The sequence below is a fragment of the Heloderma suspectum genome, chromosome 6 (genome assembly GCF_057233095.1).
Source record: "Heloderma suspectum isolate Gila_16-S chromosome 6, 16-S_ref, whole genome shotgun sequence".
NCBI classification, from domain to species: domain Eukaryota; kingdom Metazoa; phylum Chordata; class Lepidosauria; order Squamata; family Helodermatidae; genus Heloderma; species Heloderma suspectum.
The window spans coordinates 111,990,418-112,013,538 of record NC_139463.1 but is presented as its reverse complement, the minus strand read 5'-3'; the positions used below and the strand labels follow the sequence as shown (position 1 = coordinate 112,013,538).

General features: G+C 44.1%; 1 pseudogene; it reads right to left on the bottom strand.

Annotated features, from left to right (window-relative positions):
• Positions 1-1,509: 1,509 nt before the first annotated feature.
• Positions 1,510-21,405, bottom strand: LOC146342544 (vomeronasal type-2 receptor 26-like; annotated as a pseudogene).
• Between the last annotated feature and the right edge of the window lie 1,716 nt (positions 21,406-23,121).

Below are 23,121 nucleotides of genomic sequence, written 5' to 3'. Positions count from 1 at the left end.
GACTTGGCTACTGGATTAGACTGAGAGAGGCCTCCAAGGAGCCCTTGACAATAGGCTACATAAAGATTTACGTAGCCTATCACGGCTAGATTTTTAAAAAACACCGTGATAGGCTACATAAATGTTTACGTAGCCTATCACAGCTGATTTAAAAGAAAAAAAATGCGTGTACACAAATGGCGGCACCCATGGGCACCGCCATTTGCATTCCTTATTTTGGCATGTCTTAGTCTACGTAAACATTTACGTAGACTAAGACGGCGAAAATAAGGGGAACGCAAATAGCATAGATGCTACACTATTTGCATTCCCCTTATTTTCACCGTCTTAGCCTACGTAAATGTTTACGTAGACTGAGACGTGCCAAAATAAGGAACGCAAATGGTGGCACCCATGGGCGCCACCATTTGTATACGCGTATTTTTTTTTCTTTTAAATCAGCCGTGATGGGCTACGTAAACATTTACGTAGCCTATCATGGCTGACTGCAGGGACGCAAACGGCGGTGGCTATGGCCGCTTCCATTTGTGTCCCTGCTAGCCAGCGGCCAGATGTCTGGCTGCTGGCAGAGCCGGCTGGCGGCTCCTCAGAATCCCTGCGGAGTGGAGCCGGCTGGCCAGAATTTCAGGGGGGAGGGACGGAGCGCCTCCCCCCCAGCCAGAATTTCGGGGGGAGGGACGGAGCGCCTCCCCCCCACAAATCACCCCTGCAAAAAGGTAGGTGACTTTTGTACATACCTATAACATTTTGCATTGTTTTTGAAGGCCAGATGAAAAAAAAATTAAATCCTGATGTGGCTGAATCATTTCTCATTGGTGTTAACATTAAAACAAAGGAGCCAATTTTCTCAGCCTCCAGAGTTCGAATTTACCCATTTCTACTGATCCTCTTGGGGTTTAGCTGGTAGGATGTCTTGAAGTTTTCCAGATTAAATGTTTGCATATTTCTGCTTTCTTTCTCCTTGGTGTGTTATATTTTATACATTCCTGTTGGTGTGTGTATGTGTGTGTACACATATAAATATATATTTTAGATATGATATTACTTAAAATAAATAAATGGTTTGTTTTTACTTTTTATCCTTTCTTAAATTTCTTTTTCTTTTTCTTCTATTTTAAATTGTCATTAATATTAGTATTACTATCATTATTATGGGATTATGGTTATTATTATTTCTTGCTGATTAAACTTTTAATGTTTACTAATATGTGTCAATGGAATGGTAATATAAGGTTAATGGAAATGGATTGTTTGCTAAATATATGGTTAATGGAAATGGATTGGACAGAGCCCCTCCCCCCCACTGCGAATGTCACCCTTCAAAAATGTAAGTAACTTTCATACAACCCTATTTCTTTACTCCTACATAAAAACCTAGTTTTTTAAAGGGGGTAATATCATATATGTATACTGAGCATCAGTGAGAGAACACAGGGTGATAAACACTGATCTGAAACTGAGACATCTAATTTCTAGAAGTGTGTCACTAATCCATGTTTTGTAGTTTTCTTAATGCTTTCTTCTTATCTGTCCCCTATTGTTCAATTCAGGCCTCAGTACAATGATATAGCATTTGGGGGAAAAGATACAGGCTAATAAGCCAGCACTAGAGGCTAAGATGGAGAAGATCTCCACAGCCACCATGTATTTTCCTTTGGCACTCAGATAGGTTGGTACAAAGGATGTCCAAACACTACAAAACACCAACATACTGAAGGTAATAAACTTGGCTTCATTGAAACTGTCTGGTAAGTTCCTGGCTAGGAAAGCCACAGTGAAGCTAACAAAGGCCAGGAAGCCCATGAAGCCTACACAATAAAACATGGTGACTGACCCTTCATTACATTCCAGTACAATTTCCATACTCATGGAGTGCATGTCCAAATCTGGAAATGGGGCAGAGGATGCCAATCATACAGTACAAATACTGGCTTGAATAATGGAGCTGGAAAGAACAATGAAATTGGCCAGTCTTTTCCCCACCCACTTCTTCATCCTGGAACCTGGTTCTCTGGCCATGAAAACTAGAACCATAATGATAGTCTTGGCCAAAACACAAGAAACTGCCACTGAAAAGATTATGCCAAAAGCAGTTTGTCAAAGGAGACACGTGGGTTTTGTGGGTTGGCCTATAAATAGTAAAGTACAAAGGAAGGAGAGCAGGAGTGAAATTAGGAGAATATAGGTAAGGTTCTTGTTGTTGGCTTTGACTATGGGAGTCTCTCTGTGCTTAATGAAGATCTGAAGTACCAAAGCTGTGATAAAAGAAAATAAAAGAGCAAAAACTGCCAAATTGATCCCCAAAGGTTCTTTATAGGATAAGAAAGTTATATCCTTTGGAATGCATAAATCATGGTCACTGTTTGGATACTGGTCTTGTAGACAGTCAAAACAGTCATCCATGTCTGTAAAAGAAAACATGTTTTGATACATGGCTGAGTTATGTATGACTCAGTCTTGTCAAGTTTCACTGTTTCAGAGACCTAAATTATAGTTGCCAGACTGAAATCTGAAAGAGAAGTTTGTACTCCTCCAATGTAATAATTTTCCAGATTCCATAGTTAGTGTTGAAAAAATTGTGAAAACTGGAAACCATCCAAAGCTGATGTAAAAAGTAGGGATGGCGGAGAATTTCTCCACGAATCTCCAGGAGGCCAAATGCCAACGCATTCGGCCCCCCAAAATTGATGGAGAAATTCTCTGCCGGCCCCTGCCCCCCCGGGATGGGACTTACCTCGTGCGAATGTCCCACTTGGCGGCGGGTCCCGGTGGCGTTTCGGCGGCGTTTCAGTGGCATTTTGGCGGTGGCGGGGGCGGTGGCGGCGGCCGGTCTTCGGACCGGCTGCCACCACAGCCATTGCAAAATAAAAAAGTAAAGTAAAACACACACACACACACCCATGATAGGCTACATAATGATTTATCATGGCTAGGTTCCCAAAGTCAGCCGTAATAGGCTACGTAAATCGTCACATAGCCTATCACAGGTGACTTTGGGGGAAAAAAAAGCGCGTACACAAATGGTGGCACCCATGGGGCGCCGCCATTTGCGTTCCTTAGTTTGGCACGTCTAGTCTACGTAAAGATTCACGTAGACTACAGCGAAAATAAGGGCAACACAAATAGCGTTCCCTTATTTTCGCTGTAGTCTACGTAAATCTTTACGTAGACTAGACGTGCCAAACTAAGGAACGCAAATGCCGGCGCCCTGTGGGCGCTGGCATTTGCGTACGGGCTTCTTTTTTTTTTCAAAGTCACCTGTGATAGGCTACGTGACGATTTACATAGCCTATCATGGCTGACTTTGGAAATCTAGCCATGATAGGCTACGTAAATCGTTACGTAGCCTATCACGGGTGTATGTGTGTTTTTTTTTTACTTTACTTTTTTTTTCACGGCCGGGTAGACGGGGCGCTCCTCCCCAGCCTGAATTTCGGCAGCAAGGAATGGGGTGCCTCCCCCCTCGGCCTGAATTTCGGCCGGGCGAGGCGGGGCACCTTCCCCCCCTCACCTGAACTTCAGGGGGAGAAGCGAAGCATCTCCCCCCCACTGCGAAGCAAGCTGCGGGACAAGGTAAGTCCCTTTCATCCATCCCTAGTAAAAAGAGAGAGCTAGTCTCAAGGTGTCTAGTCTTAGGATTATAGGGACAAAGGGAAGGCCAAGCCTATCCTGGAACTAGGGATGTACGAAAGTCACTTACCTTTTTGAAGGGTGACATTCGCGGTCAGGGGGAGGCGCTCCGTCCCTCCCCCCGAAATTTTCTCTGGCTGACTCCGCTCTGCGGAGGTTCCATGGGGCCACTGGCCAGAGCCACCCACAGCTGGACATGCAGCCACTGGTCAACCTGCAGGGACGCAAATGTCTCTGTATTTTGCTGTGATAGGCTACATAAATATTTACGTAGCCTATCACGGCAAAAAACCCAAACAAAACAGCAGATGCAAATGGTGGCTTTATGGCGGCTGCCATTTGCGTTCCCTTTTTTTTTTGCCTTTTTAGCCTACATAAATATTTACGCTAAAACAGTAAAAAAAAAAGGAACGCAAATGGTGGCCACCGTAGCCGCCGCCATTTGCGTCCGCTGTGTGTGTTTTTTTGCAGTGATAGGCTAGGTAAATACTTTTTTAGCCTATCACGGCGTCCACAGGGACGCAAATGGCATCCCTGCATCAGCTGTGATAGGCTACGTAATTATTTACGTAGCCTATCATGGCTATAATGAGGAAGTGCATGGCGGCCGCAGATGCGGCCACCATTCTCAATTCAGCGCAGATGGTAGCAGGTAAGTGCTCCATTTCACGCACCTTTCGTGGGGTGGGGGGGTGGAGGGTTTTGTTCCGCCACAGATTTCAGGGGGCCGAATGCACTGGCATTCAGCCTCATCGAGATCCATGGCGGAATTCTCTGACATCCCTACCTGGAACCCAGTGGTTGGATTCTAGTTTAGTCATGTACAGCTATGCTGTACTTCTCCCCTGCTCCCCATGGCAACTCCTCCAAATCCCAAATGATCTGGGGACCCTTCTGAATGGGTTGACAGGAGAGAGGGTATCTCTGAAAAGGAGGAGGAGGAGGTACCTTCTTCAAAGTCCTCCTTTCGATGGAAGACAAGTCCTGAATCCATGCCCACATATTGTAAACTGGGATTAGTCATATTCTCCTTTTTCTCTGCATATAATGTACTGAATAAGCCCCCTCCTCTCTCTCTCTCTCTCTCACACACACACACACATACACACACCTTCACTTAAGTTCTATATTTAAGGTCGCAATTAAACCAGCCAATATGTTTGCCATCTCTTACCCTTCTGGTTTGAAATCTTCCCATCTGGACATGGGAGGCAATCATAACAGCAAAATGGCTTGCCTTCCTTCTTTGTCCTACTATAACATGAATGGCAATTGTCATTACACAAAGACAGTGGGCGTACCTGTCCATAAATGGGAGAGAAGAATGTTTTAAGATTCAGAAAATACATTTTGAGAGTTTTATGTCTCCAAAGCCATTCTAGAGTTAAGAAATGCGTTGATGATGGCATGGCATAAGGAAATTACATTTAGAAAACATTAGTATATAATAGGCTGTTGGAAACTCCACTGCTAATTGAATCCCCCCCGCCCCATGTGAGAAAGGTTTGGGGCAAAAATACTTACTGTCTTGAGACTTACTTTAGTATGTTATCCTTTGGAACACAATGCATTGCACATTGTCATAGTGGTTTGACCTTTGATCCTACCTGCTGGTGTTGTTGATTATCGTTCCCAGTCAAGGCGAAAAATTCCTATGCACATACAGTACATCTAAGTTGCTTCAGATATTATATAAAATCCAGATGTGTGCAGGTCAGGGTTTGTAGCAGGCATGAGGTGAGGGTATTTCAGTGGGTGAATAATGACCAACTTTTTGATAAAACTGAGTTGAAACATCTGCAGTAATTTCATAGCCTCCTTTGCAAGCTGTGACATTGCTATGCTTTCATTGATGCTAAGTGGTATGGGATAAATTTGCTCATTGAAGGAAGGGAGGGATGCATCCCCACATTGCATAATGAATAAGGAAATGCTTACTCTTGCCCAGATTGAGCAACCATTGTTCAGCTGTCTAAGCTATATGCCTATGCTTCCCTCTCTTCCCATGACGTGCTGTGAAGCTGCGCCAAAACAATGAATGCTAGGCAAGCATCCCTATGCTTAAGGCAAAATTGATGATTATGGCTGTCACCAGCCATAAAGAAAATGTTGAGAGGTGGGGTTGGCAGGGGGAATGTCACCCCCCTAAACCCCAGTTTAGCAGCATGCTATGGCCCTGTTCACATGTAACACAAAGCCATGATGGTTAGAAAATTTCTGCTAACCACAGTGGCTTTGCATATCATGTGGGAGGAGAAAACCACATTACCCATGGTTAGTAAGCCACCCTGACTAAACACCTCTCTGCAAAAGAGTTAAGGGGCTTACTGTGTTGTCTGGCAGGCTCCCCAGTGGTTAAAATGGGCTCCAGAGGAGTTCTAGGCCACAACCATAGAGTCCCCCAGCTAGAGCGTCCACCACTGCCAGTGACTCTAGCCACTGTGGATTTCTTTGTGGTTGCATGGCCATTTCAGACCATGGAGTGGCCTCTAGAAGCCTCTTCACACCATGGAGGATGATGGGATACTCAGGAACCATGCCAGGAAGATCGCCAGGTGACAATGGAGAGGGGTGGTTAGTGGAACCACATGGTGCTGCATTGTTGCATGATCATCTGGTGGCCTGTGCATTATGGTTTTGCTAACCAACCCCCTCCATGATTACCCTAACCACCCTCTCCCCCCGTGCACATGAACAGGCCCTTTGTTTTATACCTTGTCTCAGCTCCAGTTTTTTTGTACACTGGGGACATGATTTGATAAATCCCAAAATATGAAACTACCTGTTTGAACCTCTTGGGCCATATGATTGCATCCTCACAAATGGTGAATAATTCATTAGGAAAAGCCTGTGATGATATCCATCCAACCTTTACTTTGAGAAAGGTCTGGTTCGGAAATGTGACCCAGTTGATAATATCAAATCCAGCAACTAGTTCGCCATTTTGGTCAAACAGAACCTTCTCCCCAGCACTGTTATTAAACGAGTTACCTCTCAGATGGTGGTGAAGCTACAATTGAAGAAGGAGGAAAGGAAACAGACAATAAGTATGTACCAACAGGTGCAGATATGCAAAACAATGGTGATATATTATATAAATGGTTATAAGTTATAGCACTAAAGTTAATTACCAGATATGAATTAATCACCTGCATGATGAAGTGAGCACCATTCTTCCTTATCATTCTCCTCTACCACTGATCATTGTCCAAGTTGTTGCACCTCTCTGGCATGCAAAATGTTCCAGGGCAAGTGATGCCCAAGGGACGCTTTGCAGATAAGCTTTAAGTGAGTTTTCCCTACTCGAACCAAGCTGTTGCTCCTCCTTAAGTGAAATGGGAAACAGGCGGAAGGGAGAGTGGGTTTGTGGAAAGTTGTTGGCGGGGAACAATGGGGCATAGATTTCAGAATGTATCTTGGTGAATCCACTACATTTTCTTTGTTGTTACAAAAATAATTGCTTTGTTGAATCTAAATCTGAATCAAGTTGTAAGAGGAGGGGCACTATTTCAGTATTTAATTGATTATTGATTATTACACCTATTTGACAGCTCCTGTCCTAATACTCAGGGTAGTGTACAATAACTTAGAATAAAATGAATCCAATCACTTAGGAAAAACAAACATGAAAACACATATGTCTTGGTGGCACCCAGGATTTTGGAGATTCAATCTAACATGGCCCAGAGTAGGTCCTTTAGTACTGTAATGCACTCTGTCTGGAATTCCCTACCACCACAAATTGCGCAAGCACCAACCCTTCTGAGTTTTCCACGCCTACTAAAAACATACTTTTTCCAATAGGCATTCCCAGGAATGTGATATTTTCCAGTGTATGCAGACTTGTTTTTGTACATTGCTTAGAGATGTCTTTAATATAAGTTATTCATAAATATCAGTGGATGTGGGTGAGGATGAAGATGAGGATGATGAATGGACACTGTGTCTAATGTCTTAAATAACTAATCCCTCTGCACCTTATCTAATGTTTTCTCAATGTTTTACTATATCGGAGGTCCTTGTATTCCACCGTTATCACATATATTAGCTAATGCTGCAATCCTATGAAACCTGGGAGGGTATCCTAGGGACCATAGGATATAACAAATCTCCCCCTCCAAGGGTGAAGAAAGAAACTTGCCTCTCTATAAGAGCCAGCCTCAAACCCACCTGTCTAGTTCCCATGAAAACATCTGCACCCCTTACCTCTTTGACATCAGAACTCCTATATCAGACAGGGGAAAATGTAGGTATGCTGGGGGTGCATCAGGAAGTGATCCAGAAGAGGTTGTGGATCCTTCAAATTCATGGCTCTTCTGGTCCCTGGCCATGACCGCAAAGTGGCTGGTAATGTATCCCTGCCCTAGAGTTGGCATAGATTAATTCCTTTCCATTCATTTCCCATCAATACCCACCAGATAGGTTGGGCTACAACTCTCATCATCAACAGCCAGATTTATACTTAATTTATTAAAACTAGAGCCTAGGGATGTCAGAGAATTCCGCCATGGATCCGGTGAAGCTGAATGCACTGACATTTGGCCCCCCAAAATCTGTGGTGGAACAAAGCCCCCCCATGCCCCCACCCCACAAAATGGGCCTGGAACAGAGCACCTACCTGCTGCCGTCCATACTGACTTGCGAATGGCAGCCACGTCTGTGGCCACCATTCGCTTCTTCCATGTAGCTGTGATAGGCTACGTAAATACTTACATAACCTATCATGGCTTAACTAAGGGAACACAAATGGTGGTAGCTACGGTGGCTGCCATTTGCGTTCCCTTTTTTTCTGTTTTAGCCTACGTAAATATTTACGTAGGCTAAAACGGCAAAAAAGGGAACACAAATGGCGGCCGCCGTAGCCGCCACCATTTGCATCCACTGTTTTTTTTTGGGGGGGGGGGTTGCCGTGATAGGCTACATAAATATTTATGTAGCCTATCATGGCAAAATACAGGGACGCAAATGGCGGTGGCTACGGCAGCTGCCATTTGCATCCCTGCAGGCTGCCCAGTGGCTGGATGTCTGGCTGTGGGCAGCCCTGGCTGGTGGCTCCACGGAATCTCCGCAGAGCGAAGCGGAGTCGGCCGGAGATAATTTCGGGGGGAGGGACGGAGCACCCCCCCACCACGAATGTCACCCTTCAAAAAGGTAAGTGACTTTCATACATCCCTATAGAGCCACAGTAAAATCACAGACCTGTTATGCAAGTTTAATGTTTTATAACAAAAAACAGAGAAATGAGCCACAATGGTACTACACTCAGAATTTCATTCATGATCTAAAACCTGGGTCTATATAGCACTGAGTCCTTTCCCTAAAAATAAGTAAACATCCCACTCCTCAGCAGTGTGTAAGCAGAGGAGGCTCTAGACGATGGCCTCCCCACTCTCGTTGTCCTGCCATACCATGTGCATCCATTAACTAAGGATACATTGACATTTAAAAGGAAAGAAAGAAATGTAGCTAATTCAACAGCCTTGCACTGTCTTCCATATACATCATTTAATACTGTTGCACCTACACATACAATGAGCAGCTCTGGATTAATATTTCCCAGATGTTGTCACCTGCAACAGCTGTTGATTCAGAAGGTCCCATCTCCTTCGATCTGCCATTGCTCTGTTTTTTAATTTGGATGAATGAATAGCATGCAAACCTTCTGCCACTGCATGGACAGCATTGTATATGCTGTAGCTATGGCCAGTCATTCTCACTTCAAAAACAGACCGAGGAAGAGATTCCAGCTTCTCCTCCCCAGTGCAGATTTTTCCAACATTCTTTTCTAAAGTGGTACTGGGGATAGAGCAGTTAAATGCCTCTTCCCAGAAAACCCTGATAAAGCCATCTTCTTTTTCCAAGGTTGGGTTTCTGAACTGAAGAAATTGCTGGAATCCTAATACTTCCTTGGAGTGAATTGTGAAGGATATTGCACCATGGATGAAGTGGATGTCCCAACTTCTTTGAAAAGGGACTGATGCGAAATCCATCTGGGCTGGCATAATCCATACTTTGGTTTTCATTGGTATTTCCTCAAATTCTGACAGGTGGAGCATTGTTCTTAAAACAATAATAGTCTGAATTTCACCATTTATAAACAATACATTGGCAGTGCTTTCCATAATAATCCTGATTGTTTGAAACACTTCCAGCACCATTTCAGTGATTCCACTAGAAAAGGTTAGTTGTGGGAATCTTTCTATGAAATCAAAGCAGATACCCCCCTGGGAGAAAATGGGAAGTACATTGGCAATAAATCTCTCTCCACTGTCATCATTAATGAAAATCACTCCAATCCATGTCCATTTGAAATGCAGCAGTAACTGGACAATCCCCCTATACTGATTATCTCCATTTGGAAACATCTGATAAAAGAAAACCTCTTCGATTCCGTTTTTCATCACTGGAGCAGAGCCATATGTGAACTAAAGAAAATAATGAAAAGTTAATAGGGATATTTCCAAAATAAATTGTATATGTACACTGATCCACTTGCCAAGCTGTAAGGGCTTGTCATCCCAGAACAATAAGATCCAGTCCAGAGTTCCATGAACATCTATGAGCAAGGAAGGGGATATGGATTTAAATGTGCAAGATGCTGGAGAAATTTGAGATGGACTAAAATGAGCTGGGATTTCTAAGAATCCGACCTGTGGAATCTGCTGCAGAGCAAACCCTTCAGGCTGTGCAAAGTTTGTGGACTTATACACACACACACACACACACAATTTACTTTTCCAAAATTTATGCATACTTATTTGTAGGATAATATGCAAGTTTCTGCTGAGACTGGTAAATAACTATACACAGGGAAAAGTTGAATGGAATAGGGTACAATACGCTACATGTTACATACTAAGGTAAATTATATAAATTGTTGTGAAACCTCTTACATAATTATTTGCATATTTTGCCACATGATGGGGAAAAATGCATCTGTCTGTGAGCAGACGATGGAACAAAAGGTGCCCAACAATCCATGAAACACAGACAGAGTGGATTTTACACAGTTTGTACATCCCTAGCATAGATGTGGATGTTTATGTGGGTGGAAGAGAGTTTGCTCCATGGGTGGCCAACTGCAACAGAGTTGCCATTAGGGAAGGTGGAGAATTCCACCACAGATTCTGGGGGGGGGGATTCTAAGAATCTGCCCTCCCTGAAGTCCATGGCGGAACGGGCCACCCCACCCCGCCACCCTATGAAGTCCAACTCAGCCGGATCCTACCTGGCAGGCTGGCACTGCCGGCTCCAGCCAGGTCCATCCGCAGCCTGTCTTCGGACGCGAATAGTGGCCAGCCTAGCAGACGTCATTTGCATCCCTTCCCCTTCCCGTGATAGGCTACGCAAAGCTTATGTAGCCTATCATGGAAGGGGAAAGGACGCAAATGGCATCTGCTAGGCCAGATGCCATTCGCTTCTGGAGACCGGCCATGGCTGGAAGTCTGGCAGCAGCCGGCCCCAGCCGGTGGCTCTGCAGACTCGCCGCAGAGCAGAGCCAGCCAGGAGGTTTCCAGGGGGGAGGACTGGATTGCCTCCCCCCCCAAACCCCCAGCGGATGCAAGGTAAGGGGGTTTCGTACACCCCTAGTTGCTGTAAGCAGTGTACTGGGGGGCTGTGGCATGCCTAGCTAGAACCGAGAAGGCCATCAGGCCTGGGGATCACAGAGAACTTGTCCTGAATTTCAGCCTGCTTCCTAGAGGCCGGTAGACTAGACGCAACAGATGAAAGCAGGGGCAGGCAATGTTGTGGCCATGAGCACAGTCCACCTATGGATACTTGACCCTTGACTCTTGCTGAGGTGCCCTCCCCCTCCTTATTTCCCTTTTTCTTTTATAACAAGATTACTTACTGGAAGCTGGGATCACTTTAAAGCAAAGTGTGGTCCTCTAGCTTTCCCCATCTTCTTTCTCCATGAATGCCTCTGGAACACACATTGGGCTCAGAGATATTGAGCATTTCTACACAAGCCTAAAATCCTGCAACTTTACCGATTTGTATCCAAGGGTAACACAGCCCATCGTTAAAATGAATTCTGGCACCGCTTTTGCACTGCCACCATGGGGAGTAAATTACTGACCTGGTCGCACATAATCCATGGTTTATTTTACCCATGGTTTGTTGCCCTACCCAGGATTTGTCTGGCATATGATAAAACAAACCATGGCACTTTTTCTCAATCCCTGGGTTGTTGGTTTCCCTCCTCCTTCACCCGCTCCCTCCCTGTATCCCAAATGCCTTTGCAGCGCTGTAGTACTCGCATGTAGAACAGTTGGCTTTTTTGGCTACACTTGCCCACTGCTTCTGTAACCTGGCAATACAATGCATGAATAACCCACGGTTCCAGATTCACACATAATGACAACCCATGGTTTAAACAACCTAGAGTTCCCAACCCAACGACAAACCATGAGTTCACAATGGACTCCCTTTTCATGAGCATCTACTCCCACACATACACCTTTTCTCCTTATCTGCACGTTCTATACCTTTCATTATACAGCCACTAGATGGCGCTGAGGTCTAGCTCCTCTTAATGCCAGATTTCTTCTTTTCATGAGGAAACTCAACACACTGTAATTTGATAACTCATTATCTCTGATCTAAAAAAAAGGGGAGGGGAATAAAGGTCATTTAGTGCAGGAGATGCCCTGGAGGCTGATGGAGTCATGTAAAGGTCCCACAAACTTCCATGAGTAACCAATCTCAATAGCAGGATCAAGCCCCATGTGGAGAAGATCATTCTTGGGAATTGGAGATGGGAGGTGGCTGCAGGCCAATGCTTTCATCTGCAGTGCACCCATTTTGTGGTGGTGCCCAGGGCAGTTTCTCAACTTGCCAAATATGCCCATGGGCCAAAATAGGTTGCCTCCCCCTGAGCTAAACCATGGTGGACTGCTTATGTGATGAAATAAGTGTTACAATGGCACTGTCTCATATTCTGGATATGACTTATAGAACATTTGTCAAAAGCATCGTCCAATGGTTCAATTTTTCTCTAATACAGGGGTGCACAACATTTTCAGTCCCAAGGGCCAGATATTGTGTCATTTGGTGGCACAAATATATGTGCAGAGACACACATGCACCCTTCCACCACACACACCAGTGATCATCACCTAGGTTGCTGTTCCTCCACCAGTGCTAGCAGAAAAGAGTGGTCTTGGAAGACATAGGTCAGTGTTTTCTCCCTGCAGCCCATATCAGTTGGGCCATAGGGAAAAGTGGGTTGGATCCTGCCAGGTTCGGTACAGAGCATGGAAAAGGGCTGCATATTATGCACCTTTGATCTAATATAATGACATATTCCACCTCTTTGTTTTTTATTAGAAATTCTTTCAGTTCAGTTTTGAACAGGATTTATCCAGTTCTTACCTTCCAGAATGAACACAGACTCAGATGTAAATTGCAGTCAAAGTTTGTACATTTCCAAGTTTGCAGTGTGATTTGCAGACCCCCCACCCCATGTATTGAACACCATGTGTACATTTGAAAAAAATGTGAATGAAAAAAGTGTACTTTTGAAAAATGTGCACAAATACATTTTAATCAAAGCAAAAAAAAAAAAACATTTTAGGACTGTGCACATCCCCCCAACCCACTTTGGAGGCTGCTTTGAAAGTCCTGAATCAGCCCCACCCCCCTCAGCCTGCTTCTAAGCCAAACCAACCCACTTCAGGCTCTGGATCTGAAGCAAGATCTGGAGACCCAAAGCTGTACGAGCCCCCCCCCCCGCCACCACTGAGCAATGTGAGACCCCCCTCTCCTTACCTGGATCTGTTGGGAACTCCCACAGCCATCAGCCTTTGCAAGGGAGTCAGCATGGCAACAACTGCGGGTGCTCCCCAGGGATCCAAGTAAGGAGCGGGGGGCTCATACCATTGGGTGGAGCAGCTGTCCAGATCAGTCTGAAGTAGCCCAAAGCACTTAGGAGCAATCCAACCCACTTCGGAGCACATCAGCCTGATCCTAACCCACTCCAGAACTGTGCCACTTCAGCCCCAAGTGTCCCCATCTGTTTTGGGATTTGGGATTCAGACCGAAGCCATACACAGCCCTAATACATTTTGAACATATGCACAATTGATGCATACATTTGGAAAAATAACCATGAAAAAATCTGCATGTAATTTCATGCAGAAACAGAAAGAAAACGAAGAAGAAAAGCTCACAATCTGATGCTGACTCAGGTTGGAATGAGATTCAAGGTGGAATTCAGAGGACTTCAGCAAGTTCTTGTTTAGCTGATTCACACATCCCTTATTTTTATCTAACTTTTATTTTGGGGGCAAGTTTTGAAATATTACAGCAGTAATGACTTGTGACTCGGAGTCTTTCTTGATGTTTGAAAACGAAAGCTATTTACCTGCATCAAATACTGGCTTGGATCCAGAAACTTTTTTATTAATTTTATTTTATTTTTAGGCTGCATATAGACTGTGCCTGCCTTGTTGTTGTTGTTGTTGTTCAGTCGTTCAGTCGTGTCCGACTCTTCGTGACCCCATGTACCATAGCACGCCAGGCCTTCCTGTCCTGCGCTCTCTCCCGGAGCGTGCTCAAGTTCATATTCATTGCATCCGTGATGCCATCTAGCCATCTCATCCTCTGCCGTCCCCTTCTCCTTTTGCCTTCAGTCTTTCCCAGCATCAGGGTCTTTTCCAGGGAGTTTTCTCTTCGCATTAGGTGGCCAAAATATTGGAGCTTCAGCTTCATTATCTGTCCTTCCAATGAGCACTCAGGGTTGATTTCCTTTAGGATGGACTGATTTGACTTCCTTGCAGTCCAGGGCACTCGTAAGAGTCTTCTCCAGCACCACAGTTCGAAAGCATCAATTCTTCGGCGCTCAGCCTTCCTTATAGTCCAGCTCTCACAGCCATACATTACTACTGGGAAAACCATAGCTTTGATTAGACGGACCTTTGTCGGCAAGGTGATGTCTCTGCTTCTTACTATGCTGTCTAGGTTGACCGTAGCTTTCCTCCCAAGGAGCAAGCGTCTTTTAATTTCATGGCTACAGTCACCGTCTGCGGTGATCTTGGAACCCAAGAAAGTAAAATCTGTCACTGCTTCCATTTCTTCCCCTTCCATATGCCAGGAAGTGATGGGGCCAGATGCCATGATCTTCGTTTTTTTAATGTTGAGTTTCAAACCAGCTTTTGCACTCTCTTCTTTCACCCTCAACAAGAGGCTCTTTAGATCCTCTTCGCTTTCTGCCATTAGGGTGGTATCGTCTGCATATCGGAGGTTGTTGATAATTCTCCCGGCAATCTTAATTCCGACCTCTGATTCATCCAACTCGGCATTTCTAATGATGTACTCTGCATATAAGTTAAATAAGCAGGGTGACAATATGCAGCCTTGTCGTACTCCTTTCCCAATTTTGAACCAATCGGTTGTTCCATGTCTGGTTCTTACTGTTGCTTCTTGACCCTCGTACAGGTTTCTCAGGAGACAGGTAAGGTGGTCTGGTACTCCCATCACTTTAAGAATTTGCCACAGTTTGTTGTGATCCACACAATCAAAGGCTTTAGCGTAGTCAATGAAGCAGAAATAGACGTTTTTCTGGAATTCTCTTGCTTTCTCCATGATGCAGCGAATGTTGGCGATTTGATCTCTAGTTCCTCTGCCTCTTCGAAACCCAGCTTGTACTTCCGGTAATTCTCGGTTCGCATACTGCTGAAGCCTAGCTTGTAGGATTTTGAGCATCACCTTGCTGGCATGTGAAATGAGCGCAATTGTGCGGTAGTTTGAACACTCTTTGGCGTTGCCCTTCTTTGGAATTGGAATGTAAACTGACCTTTTCCAGTCTTGTGGCCACTGTTGAGTGTTCCAGATTTGTTGGCATATTGAATGCAGCACTTTAACAGCATCATCTTTTAGGATTTTAAATAGCTCGGCTGGAATACTGTCATCTCCGCTAGCTTTGTTGTTACTAATGCTTCCTAAGGCCCACTTGACTTCACTCTCTAGGATGTCTGGCTCAAGTTCAGTGACCGCACTATCATGGCTATCAGGGACATTCAGATCTTTCCTGTATAGTTCTTCTGTGTATTCTTGCCACCTCTTCTTAATCTCATCTGCTTCTGTTAGGTCCCTGCCTTCTTTGTCCTTTATCATGCCCGTCTTTGCACAAAACGTTCCCTTGAGATCTCCAATTTTCTTGAAGAGATCTCTAGTCTTTCCCATTCTGTTGTTTTCCTCGATTTCTTTGCATTGTTCATTTAAGAAGGCCTTCTTGTCTCTCCTTGCTATTCTCTGGAACTCTGCATTCAGTTGGGTATATCTTCCCCTTTCTCCCTTGCTTTTCGCTTCCCTTCTTTCCTCAGCTACTTGTAAAGCCTCATCAGACAGCCACTTTGCTTTCTTGCATTTCTTTTTCTTTGGGATGGATTGAGTTGCTGCCTCCTGAACAATGTTACGGACCTCCGTCCATAGTTCCTCAGGCACTCTGTCTATCAGGTCTAATCCCTGAAATCTATTCCTCACCTCCACTGTATATTCATCAGGGATATGATTGAGGTCATACCTGAACGGTTTAGTGGTTTTCCCGACGTTCTTCAATTTAAGCCGAAATTTTGCAAGAAGCAGCTCATGATCTGAGCCACAGTCAGCTCCAGCTCTTGTTTTTACTGACTGTATGGAGCTTCTCCATCTTTGGCTGCAAAGGACATAATCAATCTGATTTCGATATTGACCATCTGGTGATGTCCATGTGTAGAGTCGCCTCTTGTGCTGTTGGAAAAGAGTGTTTGCTATGATCAGCATGTTCTCTTGGCAAAACTCTATTAGCTTTTGTCCTGCTTCATTTTGTACACCAAGGCCATGCTTGCCTGTTATCCCGGTGATTTCTTGACTTCCTACTTTAGCATTCCAATCCCCTATGATGAAGAGGACATCTTTTTTTGGTGTTAGTTCTAGAAGGCGTTGTAGGTCTTCATAGAACCGATCAACCTCAGCTTCTTCGGCCTCAGTGGTTGGGGCATAGACTTGAATTACTGTGATGTTGAATGGTTTGCCTTGGATTCGTACTGAGATCATTCTATCATTTTTAAGATTGTACCCCAGTACTGCTTTTCCCACCCTTTTGTTGACTATGAGTGCTACTCCATTTCTTCTAAGGGATTCTTGCCCACAATAGTAGATATGATGGTCACCTGAATTAAATTTGCCCATGCCTGTCCATTTGAGTTCGCTGATTCCCAAGATGTCGATGTTCAATCTTGCCATCTCATGTTTGACCACCTCCAGCTTACCCTGATTCATTGATCTGACATTCCAGGTTCCTAAACAATATTGTTCTTTACAGCATCGGATTTTCTTTTCACCACCAGACACATCCACAGCTGAGTGTCCTTTCGGCTTTGGCCCAGCCGCTTCACTCTTTCTGGAGCTACTTGGAAATACCCTCTGCTCTTCCCCAGTAGCATATTGGACACCTTCCGACCTGAGGGGCTCATCTTCCGGCGTCATCTCGTTTAGCCTTGTGATACATTCCATGGGGTTTTCTTGGCAGGAATACTGGAGTGGGTTGCCATTTCCTTCTCCAGTGGACCACATTTTGTCAGAACTCTCTGCCACGACCTGTCCGTCTTGGGTGGCCCTTCACGGCATAGCTTATGGCTTCATTGAGTTACGCAAGCCGTGCCTGCCTACAGGCATTCTTTTTTCTACTGCAGGATGAATTTTGCTTCCCCTGCCCTTGCTCCTATTATAATGCATGTACCCATGTACCCTCATGCAGAATTCATAATTTCTCTTTGTTCCCATGTTAGAGGCGGGGTTTTAGTTGGACAGGGGTGAGTGGGATGGTTTTATGATCATTATGGAGACACATGATAATTATATAGAAATGGCATGCCCTCTTGACTCTCTCTCTCTCTCTCTCTCTCTCTCTCTCTCTCTCAATCTATCTATCTCGTATTAAAATTGCATCATGGTTTACTTGGGTTCTTTGACTAGTTTTTTTCTGGTTTGAAAGTGTAAAATGGTTCCCAGTCTATCTCATTTTTGTTTGTTCCAAAGAACTTGTCCCCCCCATACACACTTGTTCTCACAGAGATGGTACATGGAACTAAAAGACTGGATCATCCTCAAAAGCATTAGACCTTCATCTTTCCTGTGAACCTCACCAGTAGAACATGGAGACCATGGTAATCTGATATCAAATAAAATTGAGTACTTTTGGAAAAAGTCACATTAAAAAAATGACACTATATTGAAGGTATTACTTTGTCCTAAAGAGTCCATAGCATTGTCCCTTCTGCATTCCCATCTCAAGTTCAAAATGTTCAATAATTAAAGAGCATTAAACAACTTAACATATGTTAGTAAGAACCATCTTATACATTCATCAGAACAAAGTTATGAAGACTTTCAAGGACTGGAATGTGGGTAGAGGGTTCTAAGTTGGAATGCTCTCCCACTGAAGAGCAACTCACTGTACAGAAAGGTACCATGCCAATAAAAAAAAGCTAGACTGAACCATCCAGCCTAACATGCAAGTGATCAAAAAAGTTACCACTCACCTTTAGTCTGAAGAACTGGAAAGAAATTTGGTGACCTCATTTTGTTGAAGGCATTTAACGTTCATGAAACTGAAGTCATTATAAGGTGAGAATGAAGAAATGCTCTCTATTGCCTTACCACTGGGTTAGATCCAGGTATAGACATGCTTAGAGTAGACCTATTGAAATCAATGGGACAACTAAATCATGACTAACATACTCTAGTTTCCATTAATTTCAATGTGTCTACTTAGGTATGACTAAGTCTGGATCCAACTCACTGGTTACAAAGATGAATGGAAGAACCAGTAAGTATTTTGGTTCACAAGCCAGAGTAAGCTGTAACAATATTTTTCTTTGGATAGAATTTTGCATTTGAGCATCATACAAGGCATGACTCTTAATTTCAGTTGCAATGCTCGCAATGTGTAATACTGTCAAACCCATATTTTAAAAGGGGATAGAAGTCTTAAGCAGCTTGTTAAACCCCTGTTTTCCATGATTGTGTCCTACCTGTGGAATCTTGTAGAGGCAAAAGATGGGTGACATCTTTTGCCTCTACAGATATCAGAATTAGGTCCTCCAATGGCTGCTACCAGATTGACCTGGATATCACATTTGTAGTTAGGGATAAATCCGCCCCATGTGGAGAGAAGTTCCATGGAGGCAAGATAGGTCCATCTTGCATGGAAATTGCTGTTATAGATCTGGAAGCCCAGGGTGATATTGGGTAATATCCTAGGATTTTCATTGATCACTTTTACAGCAAATTCTAAGGCAAGGATGTGCTGGTAGCTCTGAGTTAGTACACTGCAATGAGCATTAAAAGATGCATTGTAGTGTAGCTTCTTCAAAATTTCAATTCATTGTATGTTTAATAAATATATTAAATTAAGACAGATTGTCCATGGTCCAAGGACACAGGAAGAAACATTTGTACACATAGCTGTATTACATTTGATACACAGCTGTATCAGTTCAGTGCTGGCCCTGGTTTGGATATTACTCATTACCACACATATTTATTTATTTATTACATTTCTATACCATCCAATAGCCAAAGCTCTCTGAGAGGTTCACAACAAGTAGAACCATAGTAAAATAAGACAAGAAATACAATGTATAAATGTAAAGGTTTACATGAAATGTAAAAATTTTTATACACATAGAAATACTATCCAAATAGAACATAGCCTCAGTGCATAGATTTAAAATATAGTGATGGGGGGGGGGATGTCCCAGACATGCACATGGTCAATATTAAAAAAAAACAACCTGAAGTGATATCAGCTTTATTTAATGAATAGATAACGTTTCTATGTGTTACAGAAAGGTGAATAAGATCACTCTGTCATTTAGAGAAATACAGATCAAAATTACGCAACTTTTACATGCACTGGTGTATCTGTAAATTTGGAGGTGCTGTTGCTCAGTCCCAATAGCCATGCATCCAAGGGAAGTTTAAAAAAAAAAATGCAGGCAACTCTGTTGATTCATATCAACAAAATAGTTCTAGCAGTTTTGTCTCCACCAGGACAGAACAGTCCTTCTTAAAGCAGATGTGTCTTAACTGCCTGTTCAAGACCAAGTCACTTGGAAATACTTTGTATTACAACAGAGTACACCATATTCTTGCTGGGAAAATTCATTTCCACCCAGTTGTCAGAATTGCAGCTAAGCTCAGAAGGGGCAGGGAATTCAGAGTGGGACTGCAGATGACACCAGCATCCTCGTAACCAAAAAGAACTGGTTTTGTGTCCCTGCAAGGCCTGGCTCCACTACACCATTATTCACATGCTTTAAAAAGGTGAAATGTGGTAGATGGACACCTCAGAAAGGGGACTGATACCTACCAAAGACATAGATACATACCAAAATTTACATTTGAAAATGCAACATTGTTGAAGGCTGCAGCCAATTCATAACTGGCCAATTTAGTTAAAAGACTGCTTACCATGATTCTGATCCAAAATGTACAGTCCATCCTAGGTCAATGGGATGTACACCCAGCTAAGTGTGGTTAGAATTGCAATCTTAGAGAGCATAGTCTCTCCATTGTTTGTATTTAGGGCAATGCAAAAGACTGTCATTCCACAGACTTCCCATAGAAATACCCCTTAAAGAAGGAGATTTAGGGTATAGGGTCTTGGTCTAAGTAAGCTCTGCTGACCATCATCATCATCATCACCAACAGAGGGCAGGTAATCCTACCTTTTTACAAAGATAGACAATGATGCACTGGAAGTCAGACCCTACAAATCAACTCAATCTAAGGTCAATTGTGAATTAGACAGGGTTGCCAGGGAATATAGTATGGTTAAAAGCAAAGCACTATGTTCCTTACATGATATCTTCAAATGCTTCTTGAGAAGGGTCTTTTTCAAAGGTTATTGATCTAGAAAATATGAAGATCTGTGAAATAATGCCAGCAATGATAAAGTCTCCTGCATGATAAGACTTGTGAAGAATAGAAGGAGGATGACCTATGGCACATTTACCAACAGGAGAACTATGCACAAATTGAGACACCATTATTGATATAAGTGACATAAATACCATCATCTTGCATGAATATCTTGCTTCTTGTACCAGTTCAACCGTTCCTACATTCACCTGTGAATGTCTTGGGCACCTTGATCTAAAAGAAAAAAAAAAAACGCCCCTGTGATAGGCTACATAACGATTAACGTAGCCTATCACGGCTAGATCTGCAAAGTCAGCCGTGATAGGCTACGTTAATCATCACGTAGCCTATCACGGGTGACTTTGAAAAAAAAAAAAGCGCGTACGCCAATGGTGGCCCCCATAGGGAGCCGCCATTCACGTTCCTTATTTGGTCGCTGTAGTCTACGTAAAGATTTACGTAGACTACGGCGAAAATAAGGGCAACGCAAATAGCTACTTTGCAAATCTAGCCATGATAGGCTACGTTAATCGTTACGTAGCCTATCACAGGGGCGTTTTTTTAAAAAATTTTCTTGTAATGGCAGCGGCGGCGGCAGCTGGTCAAAAGACCGGCTGTCGCCCCCGCCCCTGACGAAGACCTGCCGAACCGCCGCCGGGACCCGCCGCCGGGAGGGATGTTCGTGAAAGGTAAGTCCCATCCCGGGGGGGGGGGCGGGGGGCGGGGGGGAATTTCTCCCTGAACAACCTTCAGAGGACCAAATGCGTTGGCGCTCAGCCCCCCAAAGTTTCAGGGAGAAATTCTCCCCCATCCCTAGAATTTACCCAGCTTGTACCTCCTGAACTTGGACACAGACTTGAACGCCATCTGTAGTCGAAGTCCATGCATTTCCAAGCTTGTGGTGTGATTCTCAGACCAATGAAAAGTGCATTTGAAAATGGTTATCTTTGAATAGTACACATGAAAAAGTGTCTACTTTTGGGGAAAAAACTATGCACAAACACAGGTTAATCAATGGAAGAAAAGTGCAAACTTTTTACATATAAAGACAACTGATGCACACATTTGGAAAACACATGCATAGTGTGTGAAAAGAAAGTTCACAACCTGATACAGACATAAGTCAAGATAAGTTTCTAGGTGGATATTGGAGAACCACAACGAGCTTGAGTTTTACAAATTTCCCTATCCTTACATATGAACATGTCCATTATATATTAGTATAATATATACTCAAAGGTAGCCTGAGATATTTTACTAACTGTACAGGAAAAAAAATTCTAACCACTCAGCCCCACTCCATTTATGCTTAACAATAACACGAGCAATGATCAAGATTGGTCTGGGATGCAAACACTCTAATACCAAACTCAATTCTGAATGCCGATAGGATTGTAGCCAAAACACTGCCATCAAGAAAGAAGGAGGTATCAGCATTCTCAGGCTAATCCCGAGGTTTGCAGAAGCACAACAACAAGGGGGCAAACCACTCAAGAGAAGAAGAGGAGGGGGGGAGGAGGAGAAGAAGAAGAAGAAGAAGAAGAAGAAGAAGAAGAAGAAGAAGAGTGTGTGCTCTGTAGCCACAGAGTGCTACTTGACTGTTGAGGATGGGATAGGGGTGCACGAAACCCACTTACCTGGTCTCGCAGCTTTTCACGGTGGGGGGGAGGCGCTTCGCTGCTCTCCCCCCAAAGTTCAGGCCGGGGGGGAGGCTTCCCGCCTCGCCCGGCCGAAATTCAGGCTGGGGAGGAGGCGCCTCACCTCGCCCGACCGCGAAATTAAAAGTTAAAAAAAAAATGCCCCCATGATAGGCTACGTGACGATTAACGTAGCCTATCACGGCTAGATCTGCAAAGTCAGCTGTGATAGGCTACGTAAATTGTCACGTAGCCTATCACGGGTGACTTAAAAAAAAAAAAAAGCGCGTACGCAAATGGCGGCCCCCATAGGGAGCCGCCATTCACGTTCCTTATTTGGTCGCTGTAGTCTACGTAATCTTTATGTAGACTACAGCGACCAAATAAGGAACGGGAATGGCGGCTCCCTATGGGGGCCGCCATTATCCGTACACGTTTTTTTTTTTTTAAGTCACCTGTGATAGGCTACGTGACGATTTACGTAGCCTATCACGGCTGACTTTGCAAATCTAGCCGTGATAGGCTACGTTAATCGTCACGTAGCCTATCACGGGGGCGTTTTTTTTTTTTTTTAGTTTTATTGGAATGGCAGCGGCGGCAGCCAGTCGAAAGATCAGCTGCTGCCCCCACCCCTGACGAAGACCCGACGAACTGCCGCCGGGACCCGCCGCCGGGAGGGACATTTGGCAAAGGTAAATCCCGTCCCGGGGGGGTGCGGGGGCAGGGGGGTGCGGAGAATTTCTCCCCGAAACTTGTTCGGGGGGCCAAACACATTGGCGCTCGGCCCCCCGAAGTTTCGGGGAGAAATTCTCCGCCAACCCTAGGATGGGAACTGGAAAATCAGAGGGACGGAGGAATGACATGAATGAAATCCTGAACAGCAAGCACTCCAGATAGCAACTGTTTGCAGCAGGTCCCAAAGAGGACTGAGCATGTTCAGTAGCCA